Here is a 14,791-nt window from a genome sequence, read left to right as displayed (position 1 = left end):
TTAATTCTAGATAGACTAAAGTTCCAATGTTTAGAGAAGGTAACGTTACTGAAAGTAACTTCTGGAGCATAGGTAGCACACTCATAAAATTGGTTGCAGACAACTCTAAATCATATGGTTAGTGTGCTAACAATGTTTACATCATGTTAGCACCTAGTAGTTATCAGCAAAATTGAACTGTACACTCCTTTGAGTTGAATGCATTACTTTCTATTCAATGCATTTTGTGATAAGTTTCTGTACATAACTAGTCAGACTGATGTGGAACTGTATAGATATTGCATGTAGAGTGCTAGGTGGCATGGAATACTCCAATGCAAGTTGAATTCAGTAACCTAGCTGGTACCATTTACAGTGGAACAGCCATTGACTTGGTTTAATTCTGTAAAGTCTAAAGTTCCAATGAGTAGAGAAGGTAATGCTACTGAAAGTAACTTCAGTAGCATAGGTAGCACACTCAAAAAATTGGCTGCAGACAACTCTAAATCATATGGTTAGTGTGCTAACAATGTTTACATCATGTCAGCACATAGTACTTATCAGCAAAATTGAACTGTACACTCCTTTCAGTTGAATGCATTACTTTCTATTCAATGCATTTTGTGATAAGTTTCTGTACATAACTAGTCAGACTGATGTGGAACTGTATAGATATTGCATGTAGAGTGCTAGTTGGCATGGAATACTCCAATGCAAGTTGAATTCAGTAACCTAGCCTGTACCATTTACAGTGGAACAGCCATTGACTTGGTTTAATTCTGTAAAGTCTAAAGTTCCAATGAGTAGAGAAGGTAATGCTACTGAAAGTAACTTCAGTAGCATAGGTAGCACACTCAAAAAATTGGTTGCAGACAACTCTAAATCATATGGTTAGTGTGCTAACAATATTTACATCATGTTAGCGCATGGTACCTATCAGCAAAATTGAACTGTACAGTCCTTTGAGTTGAATGCATTACTTTCTCTTCAATGCATTTTGTGATAAGTTTCTGTACATAACTACTCAGACTGATGTGGAACTGTATAGATTTTGCATGTAGAGTGCTAGGTGGCATGGAATACTCCAATGCAAGTTGAATTCAGTAACCTACCTGGTACCATTTACAGTGGAACAGCCATTGTCTTGTTTTAATTCTAGAAAGACTAAAGTTCCAATGTGTAGAGAAGGTAACGTTACTGAAAGTAACTTCTGGAGTATAGGTAGCACACTCAAAAAATTGGTTGCAGACAACTCTAAATCATATGGTTAGTGTGCTAACAATGTTTACATAATGTTAGCACATGGTACTTATCAGCAAAATTGAGCTGTACACTCCTTTGAGTTGAATGCATTACTTTCTGTTCAATGCATTTTGTGATAAGTTTCTGTACATAACTACTCAGACTGATGTGGAACTGTATAGATATTGCTTGTAGAGTGCTAGGTGGCATGGAATACTCCAATGCAAGTTGAATTCAGTAACCTACCTGGTACCATTTACAGTGGAACAGCCATTGACTTGGTTTAATTATAGAAAGACTAAAGTTCCAATGTGTAGAGAAGGTAACGTTACTGAAAGTAACTTCTGGAGTATAGGTAGCACACTCAAAAAATTGGTTGCAGACAACTCTAAATCATATGCTTAGTGTGCTAACAATGTTTACATCATGTTAGCACCTAGTAGTTATCAGCAAAATTGAACTGTACACTCCTTTGAGTTGAATGCATTACTTTCTATTCAATGCATTTTGTGATTATTTTCTTTACATAACTACTCAGACTGATGTGGAACAGTATAGATATTGCATGTAGAGTGCTAGGTGGCATGGAATACTCCAATGCAAGTTGAATTCAGTAAACTAGCTGGTACCATTTACAGTGGAACAGCCATTGACTTGGTGTAATTCTTTAAAGTCTAAAGTTCCAATGTGTAGAGAAGGTAATGCTACTGAAAGTAACTTCAGTAGCATAGGTAGCACACTCATAAAATTGGTTGCAGACAACTCTAAATCATATGGTTAGTGTGCTAACAATGTTTATATCATGTCAGCACCTAGTAGTTATCAGCAAAATTGAACTGTACACTCCTTTGAGTTGAATGCATTACTTTCTATTCAATGCATTTTGTGATCTGTTTCTGTACATAACTACTCCGACTGATGTGGACACTGTATAGATATTGCATGTAGAGTGCTAGGTGCCATGGAATACTCCAATGCAAGTTGAATTCAGTAACCTACCTGGTACCATTTACAGTGGAACAGCCATTGACTTTGTTTAATTCTAGAAAGACTAAAGTTCCAATGTGTTGAGAAGGTAACGTTACTGAAAGTAACTTCTGGAGCAGAGGTAGCACACTCATAAAATTGGTTGCAGAGAACTCTAAATCATATGGTTAGTGTGCTAACAATGTTCACATCATGTTAGCACCTAGTAGTTATCAGCAAAATTGAATTGTACACTCCATTGAGTTGAATGCATTACTTTCTATTCAATGCATTTTGTGATTATTTTCTGTACATAACTACTCAGACTGATGTGGAACAGTATAGATATTGCATGTAGAGTGCTAGGTGGCATGGAATACTCCAATGCAAGTTGAATTCAGTAAACTAGCTGGTACCATTTACAGTGGAACAGCCATTGACTTGGTGTAATTCTTTAAAGTCTAAAGTTCCAATGAGTAGAGAAGGTAATGCTACTGAAAGTAACTTCAGTAGCATAGGTAGCACACTCATAAAATTGGTTGCAGACAACTCTAAATCATATGGTTAGTGTGCTAACAATGTTTACATAATGTTAGCACATGGTACTTATCAGCAAAATTGAGCTGTACACTCCTTTGAGTTGAATGCATTACTTTCTATTCAATGCATTTTGTGATCTGTTTCTGTACATAACTACTCCGACTGATGTGGACACTGTATAGATATTGCATGTAGAGTGCTAGGTGCCATGGAATACTCCAATGCAAGTTGAATTCAGTAACCTACCTGGTACTATTTACAGTGGAACATCCATTCACTTGGTTTAATTCTAGATAGACTAAAGTTCCAATGTGTAGAGAAGGTAACGTTACTGAAAGTAACTTCTGGAGCATAGGTAGCACACTCATAAAATTGGTTGCAGACAACTCTAAATCATATGGTTAGTGTGCTAACAATGTTTACATCATGTTAGCACCTAGTAGTTATCAGCAAAATTGAACTGTACACTCCTTTGAGTTGAATGCATTACTTTCTATTCAATGCATTTTGTGATAAGTTTCTGTACATAACTAGTCAGACTGATGTGGAACTGTATAGATATTGCATGTAGAGTGCTAGGTGGCATGGAATACTCCAATGCAAGTTGAATTAAGTAACCTAGCTGGTACCATTTACAGTGGAACAGCCATTGACTTGGTTTAATTCTGTAAAGTCTAAAGTTCCAATGAGTAGAGAAGGTAATGCTACTGAAAGTAACTTCAGTAGCATAGGTAGCACACTCAAAAAATTGGTTGCAGACAACTCTAAATCATATGGTTAGTGTGCTAACAATATTTACATCATGTTAGCACATGGTACTTATCAGCAAAATTGAACTGTACAGTCCTTTGAGTTGAATGCATTACTTTCTGTTCAATGCATTTTCTGATAAGTTTCTGTACATAACTACTCAGACTGATGTGGAACTGTATAGATATTGCATGTAGAGTGCTAGGTGGCATGGAATACTCCAATGCAAGTTGAATTCAGTAACCTACCTGGTACCATTTACAGTGGAACAGCCATTGACTTGGTTTAATTATAGAAAGACTAAAGTTCCAATGTGTAGAGAAGGTAACGTTACTGAAAGTAACTTCTGGAGTATAGGTAGCACACTCAAAAAATTGGTTGCAGACAACTCTAAATCATATGGTTAGTGTGCTAACAATGTTTACATCATGTTAGCACATAGTACTTATCAGCAAAATTGAACTGTACACTCCTTTGAGTTGAATGCATTACTTTCTATTCAATGCATTTTGTGATATGTTTCTGTACATAACTACTCAGACTGATGTGGACACTGTATAGATATTGCATGTAGAGTGCTAGGTGCCATGGAATACTCCAATGCAAGTTGAATTCAGTAACCTACCTGGTACCATTTACAGTGGAACAGCCATTGACTTGGTTTAATTCAAGAAAGACTAAAGTTACAATGTGTTGAGAAGGTAACGTTACTGAAAGTAACTTCTGGAGCATAGGTAGCACACTCATAAAATTGGTTGCAGACAACTCTAAATCATATGGTTAGTGTGCTAACAATGTTTATATCATGTCAGCACCTAGTAGTTATCAGCAAAATTGAGCTGTACACTCCTTTGAGTTGAATGCATTACTTTCTATTCAATGCATTTTGTGATCTGTTTCTGTACATAACTACTCCGACTGATGTGGACACTGTATAGATATTGCACGTAGAGTGCTAGGTGCCATGGAATACTCCAATGCAAGTTGAATTCAGTAACCTACCTGGTACCATTTACAGTGGAACAGCCATTGACTTTGTTTAATTCTTGAAAGTCTAAAGTTCCAATGAGTAGAGAAGGTAATACTACTGAAAGTAACTTCTGTAGCATAGGTAGCACACTCAAAAAATTGGTTGCAGACAACTCTAAATCATATGGTTAGTGTGCTAACAATGTTTACATCATGTTAGCACATAGTACTTATCAGCAAAATTGAACTGTACACTCCTTTGAGTTGAATGCATTACTTTCTGTTCAATGCATTTTGTGATATGTTTCTGTACATAACTACTCAGACTGATGTGGAACTGTATAGATATTGCATGTAGAGTGCTAGGTGCCATGGAATACTCCAATGCAAGTTGAATTCAGTAACCTACCTGGTACCATTTACAGTGGAACAGCCATTGACTTGGTTTAATTCAAGAAAGACTAAAGTTACAATGTGTTGAGAAGGTAACGTTACTGAAAGTAACTTCTGGAGCATAGGTAGCACACTCATAAAATTGGTTGCAGACAACTCTAAATCATATGGTTAGTGTGCTAACAATATTTATATCATGTCAGCACCTAGTAGTTATCAGCAAAATTGAGCTGTACACTCCTTTCAGTTGAATGCATTACTTTCTATTCAATGCATTTTGTGATCTGTTTCTGTACATAACTACTCCGACTGATGTGGACACTGTCTAGATATTGCATGTAGAGTGCTAGGTGCCATGGAATACTCCAATGCAAGTTGAATTCAGTAACCTACCTGGTACCATTTACAGTGGAACAGCCATTGACTTTGTTTAATTCTAGAAAGACTAAAGTTCCAATGTGTTGAGAAGGTAACGTTACTGAAAGTAACTTCTGGAGCAGAGGTAGCACACTCATAAAATTGGTTGCAGAGAACTCTAAATCATATGGTTAGTGTGCTAACAATGTATACATCATGTTAGCACCTAGTAGTTATCAGCAAAATTGAGCTGTACACTCCTTTGAGTTGAATGCATTACTTTCTATTCAATGCATTTTGTGATCTGTTTCTGTACATAACTACTCCGACTGATGTGGACACTGTATAGATATTGCATGTAGAGTGCTAGGTGCCATGGAATACTCCAATGCAAGCTGAATTCAGTAACCTACCTGGTACCATTTACAGTGGAACATCCATTGACTTGGTTTAATTCTAGAAAGACTAAAGTTCCAATGTGTAGAGAAGGTAACGTTACTGAAAGTAACTTCTGGAGCATGGGTAGCACACTCAAAAAATTGTTTGCAGACAACTCTAAATCATATGGTTAGTGTGCTAACAATGTTTACATCATGTTAGCACATAGTACTTATCAGCAAAATTGAACTGTACACTCCTTTGAGTTGAATGCATTACTTTTTGTTCAATGCATTTTGAGATAAGTTTCTGTACATAACTACTCAGACTGATGTGGAACAGTATAGATATTGCATGTAGAGTGCTAGGTGTCATGGAATACTCCAATGCAAGTTGAATTCAGTAAACTAGCTGGTACCATTTACAGTGGAACAGCCATTGACTTGGTGTAATTCTGTAAAGTCTAAAGTTCCAATGAGTAGAGAAGGTAATGCTACTGAAAGTAACTTCAGTAGCATAGGTAGCACACTCAAAAAATTGGTTGCAGACAACTCTAAATCATATGGTTAGTGTGCTAACAATGTTTACATAATGTTAGCACATGGTACTTATCAGCAAAATTGAGCTGTACACTCCTTTGAGTTGAATGCATTACTTTCTGTTCAATGCATTTTGTGATAAGCTTCTGTACATAACTAGTCAGACTGATGTGGAACTGTATAGATATTGCATGTAGAGTGCTAGGTGGCATGGAATACTCCAATGCAAGTTGAATTCAGTAACCTACCTGGTACCATTTACAGTGGAACAGCCATTGACTTGGTTTAATTCTAGAAAGACTAAAGTTCCAATGTGTAGAGAAGGTAACGTTACTGAAAGTAACTTCTGGAGCATAGGTAGCACACTCATAAAATTGGTTGCAGACAACTCTAAGTCATATGGTTAGTGTGCTAACAATGTTTACATCATGTTAGCACATAGTACTTATCAGCAAAATTGAACTGTACACTCCTTTGAGTTGAATGCATTACTTTCTGTTCAATGCATTTTGTGATATGTTTCTGTACATAACTACTCAGACTGATGTGGAACTGTATAGATATTGCATGTAGAGTGCTAGGTGCCATGGAATACTCCAATGCAAGTTGAATTCAGTAACCTACCTGGTACCATTTACAGTGGAACAGCCATTGACTTGGTTTAATTCAAGAAAGACTAAAGTTACAATGTGTTGAGAAGGTAACGTTACTGAAAGTAACTTCTGGAGCATAGGTAGCACACTCATAAAATTGGTTGCAGACAACTCTAAATCATATGGTTAGTGTGCTAACAATATTTATATCATGTCAGCACCTAGTAGTTATCAGCAAAATTGAGCTGTACACTCCTTTCAGTTGAATGCATTACTTTCTATTCAATGCATTTTGTGATCTGTTTCTGTACATAACTACTCCGACTGATGTGGACACTGTCTAGATATTGCATGTAGAGTGCTAGGTGCCATGGAATACTCCAATGCAAGTTGAATTCAGTAACCTACCTGGTACCATTTACAGTGGAACAGCCATTGACTTTGTTTAATTCTAGAAAGACTAAAGTTCCAATGTGTTGAGAAGGTAACGTTACTGAAAGTAACTTCTGGAGCAGAGGTAGCACACTCATAAAATTGGTTGCAGAGAACTCTAAATCATATGGTTAGTGTGCTAACAATGTATACATCATGTTAGCACCTAGTAGTTATCAGCAAAATTGAGCTGTACACTCCTTTGAGTTGAATGCATTACTTTCTATTCAATGCATTTTGTGATCTGTTTCTGTACATAACTACTCCGACTGATGTGGACACTGTATAGATATTGCATGTAGAGTGCTAGGTGCCATGGAATACTCCAATGCAAGCTGAATTCAGTAACCTACCTGGTACCATTTACAGTGGAACATCCATTGACTTGGTTTAATTCTAGAAAGACTAAAGTTCCAATGTGTAGAGAAGGTAACGTTACTGAAAGTAACTTCTGGAGCATGGGTAGCACACTCAAAAAATTGTTTGCAGACAACTCTAAATCATATGGTTAGTGTGCTAACAATGTTTACATCATGTTAGCACATAGTACTTATCAGCAAAATTGAACTGTACACTCCTTTGAGTTGAATGCATTACTTTTTGTTCAATGCATTTTGAGATAAGTTTCTGTACATAACTACTCAGACTGATGTGGAACAGTATAGATATTGCATGTAGAGTGCTAGGTGTCATGGAATACTCCAATGCAAGTTGAATTCAGTAAACTAGCTGGTACCATTTACAGTGGAACAGCCATTGACTTGGTGTAATTCTGTAAAGTCTAAAGTTCCAATGAGTAGAGAAGGTAATGCTACTGAAAGTAACTTCAGTAGCATAGGTAGCACACTCAAAAAATTGGTTGCAGACAACTCTAAATCATATGGTTAGTGTGCTAACAATGTTTACATAATGTTAGCACATGGTACTTATCAGCAAAATTGAGCTGTACACTCCTTTGAGTTGAATGCATTACTTTCTGTTCAATGCATTTTGTGATAAGCTTCTGTACATAACTAGTCAGACTGATGTGGAACTGTATAGATATTGCATGTAGAGTGCTAGGTGGCATGGAATACTCCAATGCAAGTTGAATTCAGTAACCTACCTGGTACCATTTACAGTGGAACAGCCATTGACTTGGTTTAATTCTAGAAAGACTAAAGTTCCAATGTGTAGAGAAGGTAACGTTACTGAAAGTAACTTCTGGAGCATAGGTAGCACACTCATAAAATTGGTTGCAGACAACTCTAAGTCATATGGTTAGTGTGCTAACAATGTTTACATCATGTTAGCACATAGTACTTATCAGCAAAATTGAACTGTACACTCCTTTGAGTTGAATGCATTACTTTCTATTTAATGTATTTTGCGATATGTTTCTGTACATAACTACTCAGACTGATGTGGACACTGTATAGATATTGCATGTAGAGTGCTAGGTGGCATGGAATACTCCAATGCAAGTTGAATTCAGTAACCTACCTGGTACTATTTACAGTGGAACATCCATTCACTTGGTTTAATTCTAGATAGACTAAAGTTCCAATGTGTAGAGAAGGTAACGTTACTGAAAGTAACTTCTGGAGCATAGGTAGCACACTCATAAAATTGGTTGCAGACAACTCTAAATCATATGGTTAGTGTGCTAACAATGTTTACATCATGTTAGCACATAGTACTTATCAGCAAAATTGAACTGTACACTCCTTTGAGTTGAATGCATTACTTTCTATTCAATGCATTTTTTGATAAGTTTCTGTACATAACTAGTCAGACTGATGTGGAACTGTATAGATATTGCATGTAGAGTGCTAGGTGGCATGGAATACTCCAATGCAAGTTGAATTAAGTAACCTAGCTGGTACCATTTACAGTGGAACAGCCATTGACTTGGTTTAATTCTGTAAAGTCTAAAGTTCCAATGTGTAGAGAAGGTAATGCTACTGAAAGTAACTTCAGTAGCATAGGTAGCACACTCAAAAAATTGGTTGCAGACAACTCTAAATCATATGGTTAGTGTGCTAACAATGTTTACATCATGTTAGCACATGGTACTTATCAGCAAAATTGAACTGTACAGTCCTTTGAGTTGAATGCATTACTTTCTGTTCAATGCATTTTCTGATAAGTTTCTGTACATAACTACTCAGACTGATGTGGAACTGTATAGATATTGCATGTAGAGTGCTAGGTGGCATGGAATACTCCAATGCAAGTTGAATTCAGTAACCTACCTGGTACCATTTACAGTGGAACAGCCATTGACTTGGTTTAATTATAGAAAGACTAAAGTTCCAATGTGTAGAGAAGGTAACGTTACTGAAAGTAACTTCTGGAGTATAGGTAGCACACTCAAAAAATTGGTTGCAGACAACTCTAAATCATATGGTTAGTGTGCTAACAATGTTTACATCATGTTAGCACATAGTACTTATCAGCAAAATTGAACTGTACACTCCTTTGAGTTGAATGCATTACTTTCTATTCAATGCATTTTGTGATATGTTTCTGTACATAACTACTCAGACTGATGTGGACACTGTATAGATATTGCATGTAGAGTGCTAGGTGCCATGGAATACTCCAATGCAAGTTGAATTCAGTAACCTACCTGGTACCATTTACAGTGGAACAGCCATTGACTTGGTTTAATTCAAGAAAGACTAAAGTTACAATGTGTTGAGAAGGTAACGTTACTGAAAGTAACTTCTGGAGCATAGGTAGCACACTCATAAAATTGGTTGCAGACAACTCTAAATCATATGGTTAGTGTGCTAACAATGTTTATATCATGTCAGCACCTAGTAGTTATCAGCAAAATTGAGCTGTACACTCCTTTGAGTTGAATGCATTACTTTCTATTCAATGCATTTTGTGATCTGTTTCTGTACATAACTACTCCGACTGATGTGGACACTGTATAGATATTGCACGTAGAGTGCTAGGTGCCATGGAATACTCCAATGCAAGTTGAATTCAGTAACCTACCTGGTACCATTTACAGTGGAACAGCCATTGACTTTGTTTAATTCTTGAAAGTCTAAAGTTCCAATGAGTAGAGAAGGTAATACTACTGAAAGTAACTTCTGTAGCATAGGTAGCACACTCAAAAAATTGGTTGCAGACAACTCTAAATCATATGGTTAGTGTGCTAACAATGTTTACATCATGTTAGCACATAGTACTTATCAGCAAAATTGAACTGTACACTCCTTTGAGTTGAATGCATTACTTTCTGTTCAATGCATTTTGTGATATGTTTCTGTACATAACTACTCAGACTGATGTGGAACTGTATAGATATTGCATGTAGAGTGCTAGGTGCCATGGAATACTCCAATGCAAGTTGAATTCAGTAACCTACCTGGTACCATTTACAGTGGAACAGCCATTGACTTGGTTTAATTCAAGAAAGACTAAAGTTACAATGTGTTGAGAAGGTAACGTTACTGAAAGTAACTTCTGGAGCATAGGTAGCACACTCATAAAATTGGTTGCAGACAACTCTAAATCATATGGTTAGTGTGCTAACAATATTTATATCATGTCAGCACCTAGTAGTTATCAGCAAAATTGAGCTGTACACTCCTTTCAGTTGAATGCATTACTTTCTATTCAATGCATTTTGTGATCTGTTTCTGTACATAACTACTCCGACTGATGTGGACACTGTCTAGATATTGCATGTAGAGTGCTAGGTGCCATGGAATACTCCAATGCAAGTTGAATTCAGTAACCTACCTGGTACCATTTACAGTGGAACAGCCATTGACTTTGTTTAATTCTAGAAAGACTAAAGTTCCAATGTGTTGAGAAGGTAACGTTACTGAAAGTAACTTCTGGAGCAGAGGTAGCACACTCATAAAATTGGTTGCAGAGAACTCTAAATCATATGGTTAGTGTGCTAACAATGTTTACATCATGTTAGCACCTAGTAGTTATCAGCAAAATTGAGCTGTACACTCCTTTGAGTTGAATGCATTACTTTCTATTCAATGCATTTTGTGATCTGTTTCTGTACATAACTACTCCGACTGATGTGGACACTGTATAGATATTGCATGTAGAGTGCTAGGTGCCATGGAATACTCCAATGCAAGTTGAATTCAGTACCCTACCTGGTACCATTTACAGTGGAACAGCCATTGACTTTGTTTAATTCTAGAAAGACTAAAGTTCCAATGTGTTGAGAAGGTAACGTTACTGAAAGTAACTTCTGGAGCAGAGGTAGCACACTCATAAAATTGGTTGCAGAGAACTCTAAATCATATGGTTAGTGTGCTAACAATGTTTACATCATGTTAGCACCTGGTAGTTATCAGCAAAATTGAATTGTACACTCCATTGAGTTGAATGCATTACTTTCTGTTCAATGCATTCTGTGGTAAGGTTGTGTACATAACTATTCTGGGTGATTTGGAACGGTATAGATATTGCATGTAGAGTGCTAGGTGCCATGGAATACTCCAATGCAAGCTGAATTCAGTAACCTACCTGGTACCATTTACAGTGGAACATCCATTGACTTGGTTTAATTCTAGAAAGACTAAAGTTCCAATGTGTAGAGAAGGTAACGTTACTGAAAGTAACTTCTGGAGCATAGGCAGCACACTCATAAAATTGGTTGCAGACAACTCTAAATCATATGGTTAGTGTGCTAACAATGTTTACATCATGTTAGCACCTAGTAGTTATCTGCAAAATTGAACTGTACACTCCTTTGAGTTGAATGCATTACTTTCTGTTCAATGCATTTTGTAATAAGTTTCTGTACATAACTACTCAGACTGATGTGGAACTGTATAGATATTGCATGTAGAGTGCTAGGTGGCATGGAACACTCCAATGCAAGTTGAATTCAGTAACCTAGCTGGTACCATTTACAGTGGAACAGCCATTGACTTTGTTTAATTCTAGAAAGACTAAAGTTCCAATGTGTTGAGAAGGTAACGTTACTGAAAGTAACTTCTGGAGCAGAGGTAGCACACTCATAAAATTGGTTGCAGAGAACTCTAAATCATATGGTTAGTGTGCTAACAATGTTTACATCATGTTAGCACCTAGTAGTTATCAGCAAAATTGAATTGTACACTCCATTGAGTTGAATGCATTACTTTCTATTCAATGCATTCTGTGGTAAGGTTGTGTACATAACTATTCTGGGCGATTTGGAACGGTATAGATATTGCAAGTAGAGTGCTAGGTGCCATGGAATACTCCAATGCAAGTTGAATTCAGTAACCTACCTGGTACCATTTACAGTGGAACATCCATTGACTTGGTTTAATTCTAGAAAGACTAAAGTTCCAATGTGTAGAGAAGGTAACGTTACTGAAAGTAACTTCTGGAGCATAGGTAGCACACTCATAAAATTGGTTGCAGACAACTCTAAATCATATGCTTAGTGTGCTAACAATGTTTACATCATGTTAGCACCTAGTAGTTATCAGCAAAATTGAACTGTACACTCCTTTGAGTTGAATGCATTACGTTCTATTCAATGCATTTTGTGATTATTTTCTGTACATAACTAGTCAGACTGATGTGGAACTGTATAGATATTGCATGTAGAGTGCTAGGTGGCATGGAATACTCCAATGCAAGTTGAATTAAGTAACCTAGCTGGTACCATTTACAGTGGAACAGCCATTGACTTGGTTTAATTCTGTAAAGTCTAAAGTTCCAATGAGTAGAGAAGGTAATGCTACTGAAAGTAACTTCAGTAGCATAGGTAGCACACTCAAAAAATTGGTTGCAGACAACTCTAAATCATATGGTTAGTGTGCTAACAATGTTTACATCATGTTAGCAAATGGTACTTATCAGCAAAATTGAACTGTACAGTCCTTTGAGTTGAATGCATTACTTTCTGTTCAATGCATTTTCTGATAAGTTTCTGTACATAACTACTCAGACTGATGTGGAACTGTATAGATATTGCATGTAGAGTGCTAGGTGGCATGGAATACTCCAATGCAAGTTGAATTCAGTAACCTACCTGGTACCATTTACAGTGGAACAGCCATTGACTTGGTTTAATTATAGAAAGACTAAAGTTCCAATGTGTAGAGAAGGTAACGTTACTGAAAGTAACTTCTGGAGTATAGGTAGCACACTCAAATAATTGGTTGCAGACAACTCTAAATCATATGGTTAGTGTGCTAACAATGTTTACATCATGTTAGCACATAGTACTTATCAGCAAAATTGAACTGTACACTCCTTTGAGTTGAATGCATTACTTTCTATTCAATGCATTTTGTGATATGTTTCTGTACATAACTACTCAGACTGATGTGGACACTGTATAGATATTGCATGTAGAGTGCTAGGTGCCATGGAATACTCCAATGCAAGTTGAATTCAGTAACCTACCTGGTACCATTTACAGTGGAACAGCCATTGACTTGGTTTAATTCAAGAAAGACTAAAGTTACAATGTGTTGAGAAGGTAACGTTACTGAAAGTAACTTCTGGAGCATAGGTAGCACACTCATAAAATTGGTTGCAGACAACTCTAAATCATATGGTTAGTGTGCTAACAATGTTTATATCATGTCAGCACCTAGTAGTTATCAGCAAAATTGAGCTGTACACTCCTTTGAGTTGAATGCATTACTTTCTATTCAATGCATTTTGTGATCTGTTTCTGTACATAACTACTCCGACTGATGTGGACACTGTATAGATATTGCACGTAGAGTGCTAGGTGCCATGGAATACTCCAATGCAAGTTGAATTCAGTAACCTACCTGGTACCATTTACAGTGGAACAGCCATTGACTTGGTGTAATTCTGTAAAGTCTAAAGTTCCAATGAGTAGAGAAGGTAATGCTACTGAAAGTAACTTCAGTAGCATAGGTAGCACACTCAAAAAATTGGTTGCAGACAACTCTAAATCATATGGTTAGTGTGCTAACAATGTTTACATCATGTTAGCACATGGTACTTATCAGCAAAATTGAACTGTACACTCCTTTGAGTTGAATGCATTACTTTCTGTTCAATGCATTTTGTGATATGTTTCTGTACATAACTACTCAGACTGATGTGGAACTGTATAGATATTGCATGTAGAGTGCTAGGTGCCATGGAATACTCCAATGCAAGTTGAATTCAGTAACCTACCTGGTACCATTTACAGTGGAACAGCCATTGACTTGGTTTAATTCAAGAAAGACTAAAGTTACAATGTGTTGAGAAGGTAACGTTACTGAAAGTAACTTCTGGAGCATAGGTAGCACACTCATAAAATTGGTTGCAGACAACTCTAAATCATATGGTTAGTGTGCTAACAATATTTATATCATGTCAGCACCTAGTAGTTCTCAGCAAAATTGAGCTGTACACTCCTTTCAGTTGAATGCATTACTTTCTATTCAATGCATTTTGTGATCTGTTTCTGTACATAACTACTCCGACTATTGTGGACACTGTCTAGATATTGCATGTAGAGTGCTAGGTGCCATGGAATACTCCAATGCAAGTTGAATTCAGTAACCTACCTGGTACCATTTACAGTGGAACAGCCATTGACTTTGTTTAATTCTAGAAAGACTAAAGTTCCAATGTGTTGAGAAGGTAACGTTACTGAAAGTAACTTCTGGAGCAGAGGTAGCACACATAAAATTGGTTGCAGAGAACTCTAAATCA

Source organism: Hypanus sabinus, chromosome 20 (genome assembly GCF_030144855.1).
Source record: "Hypanus sabinus isolate sHypSab1 chromosome 20, sHypSab1.hap1, whole genome shotgun sequence".
NCBI lineage: Eukaryota > Metazoa > Chordata > Chondrichthyes > Myliobatiformes > Dasyatidae > Hypanus > Hypanus sabinus.
This window is presented reverse-complemented; position numbering follows the sequence as displayed.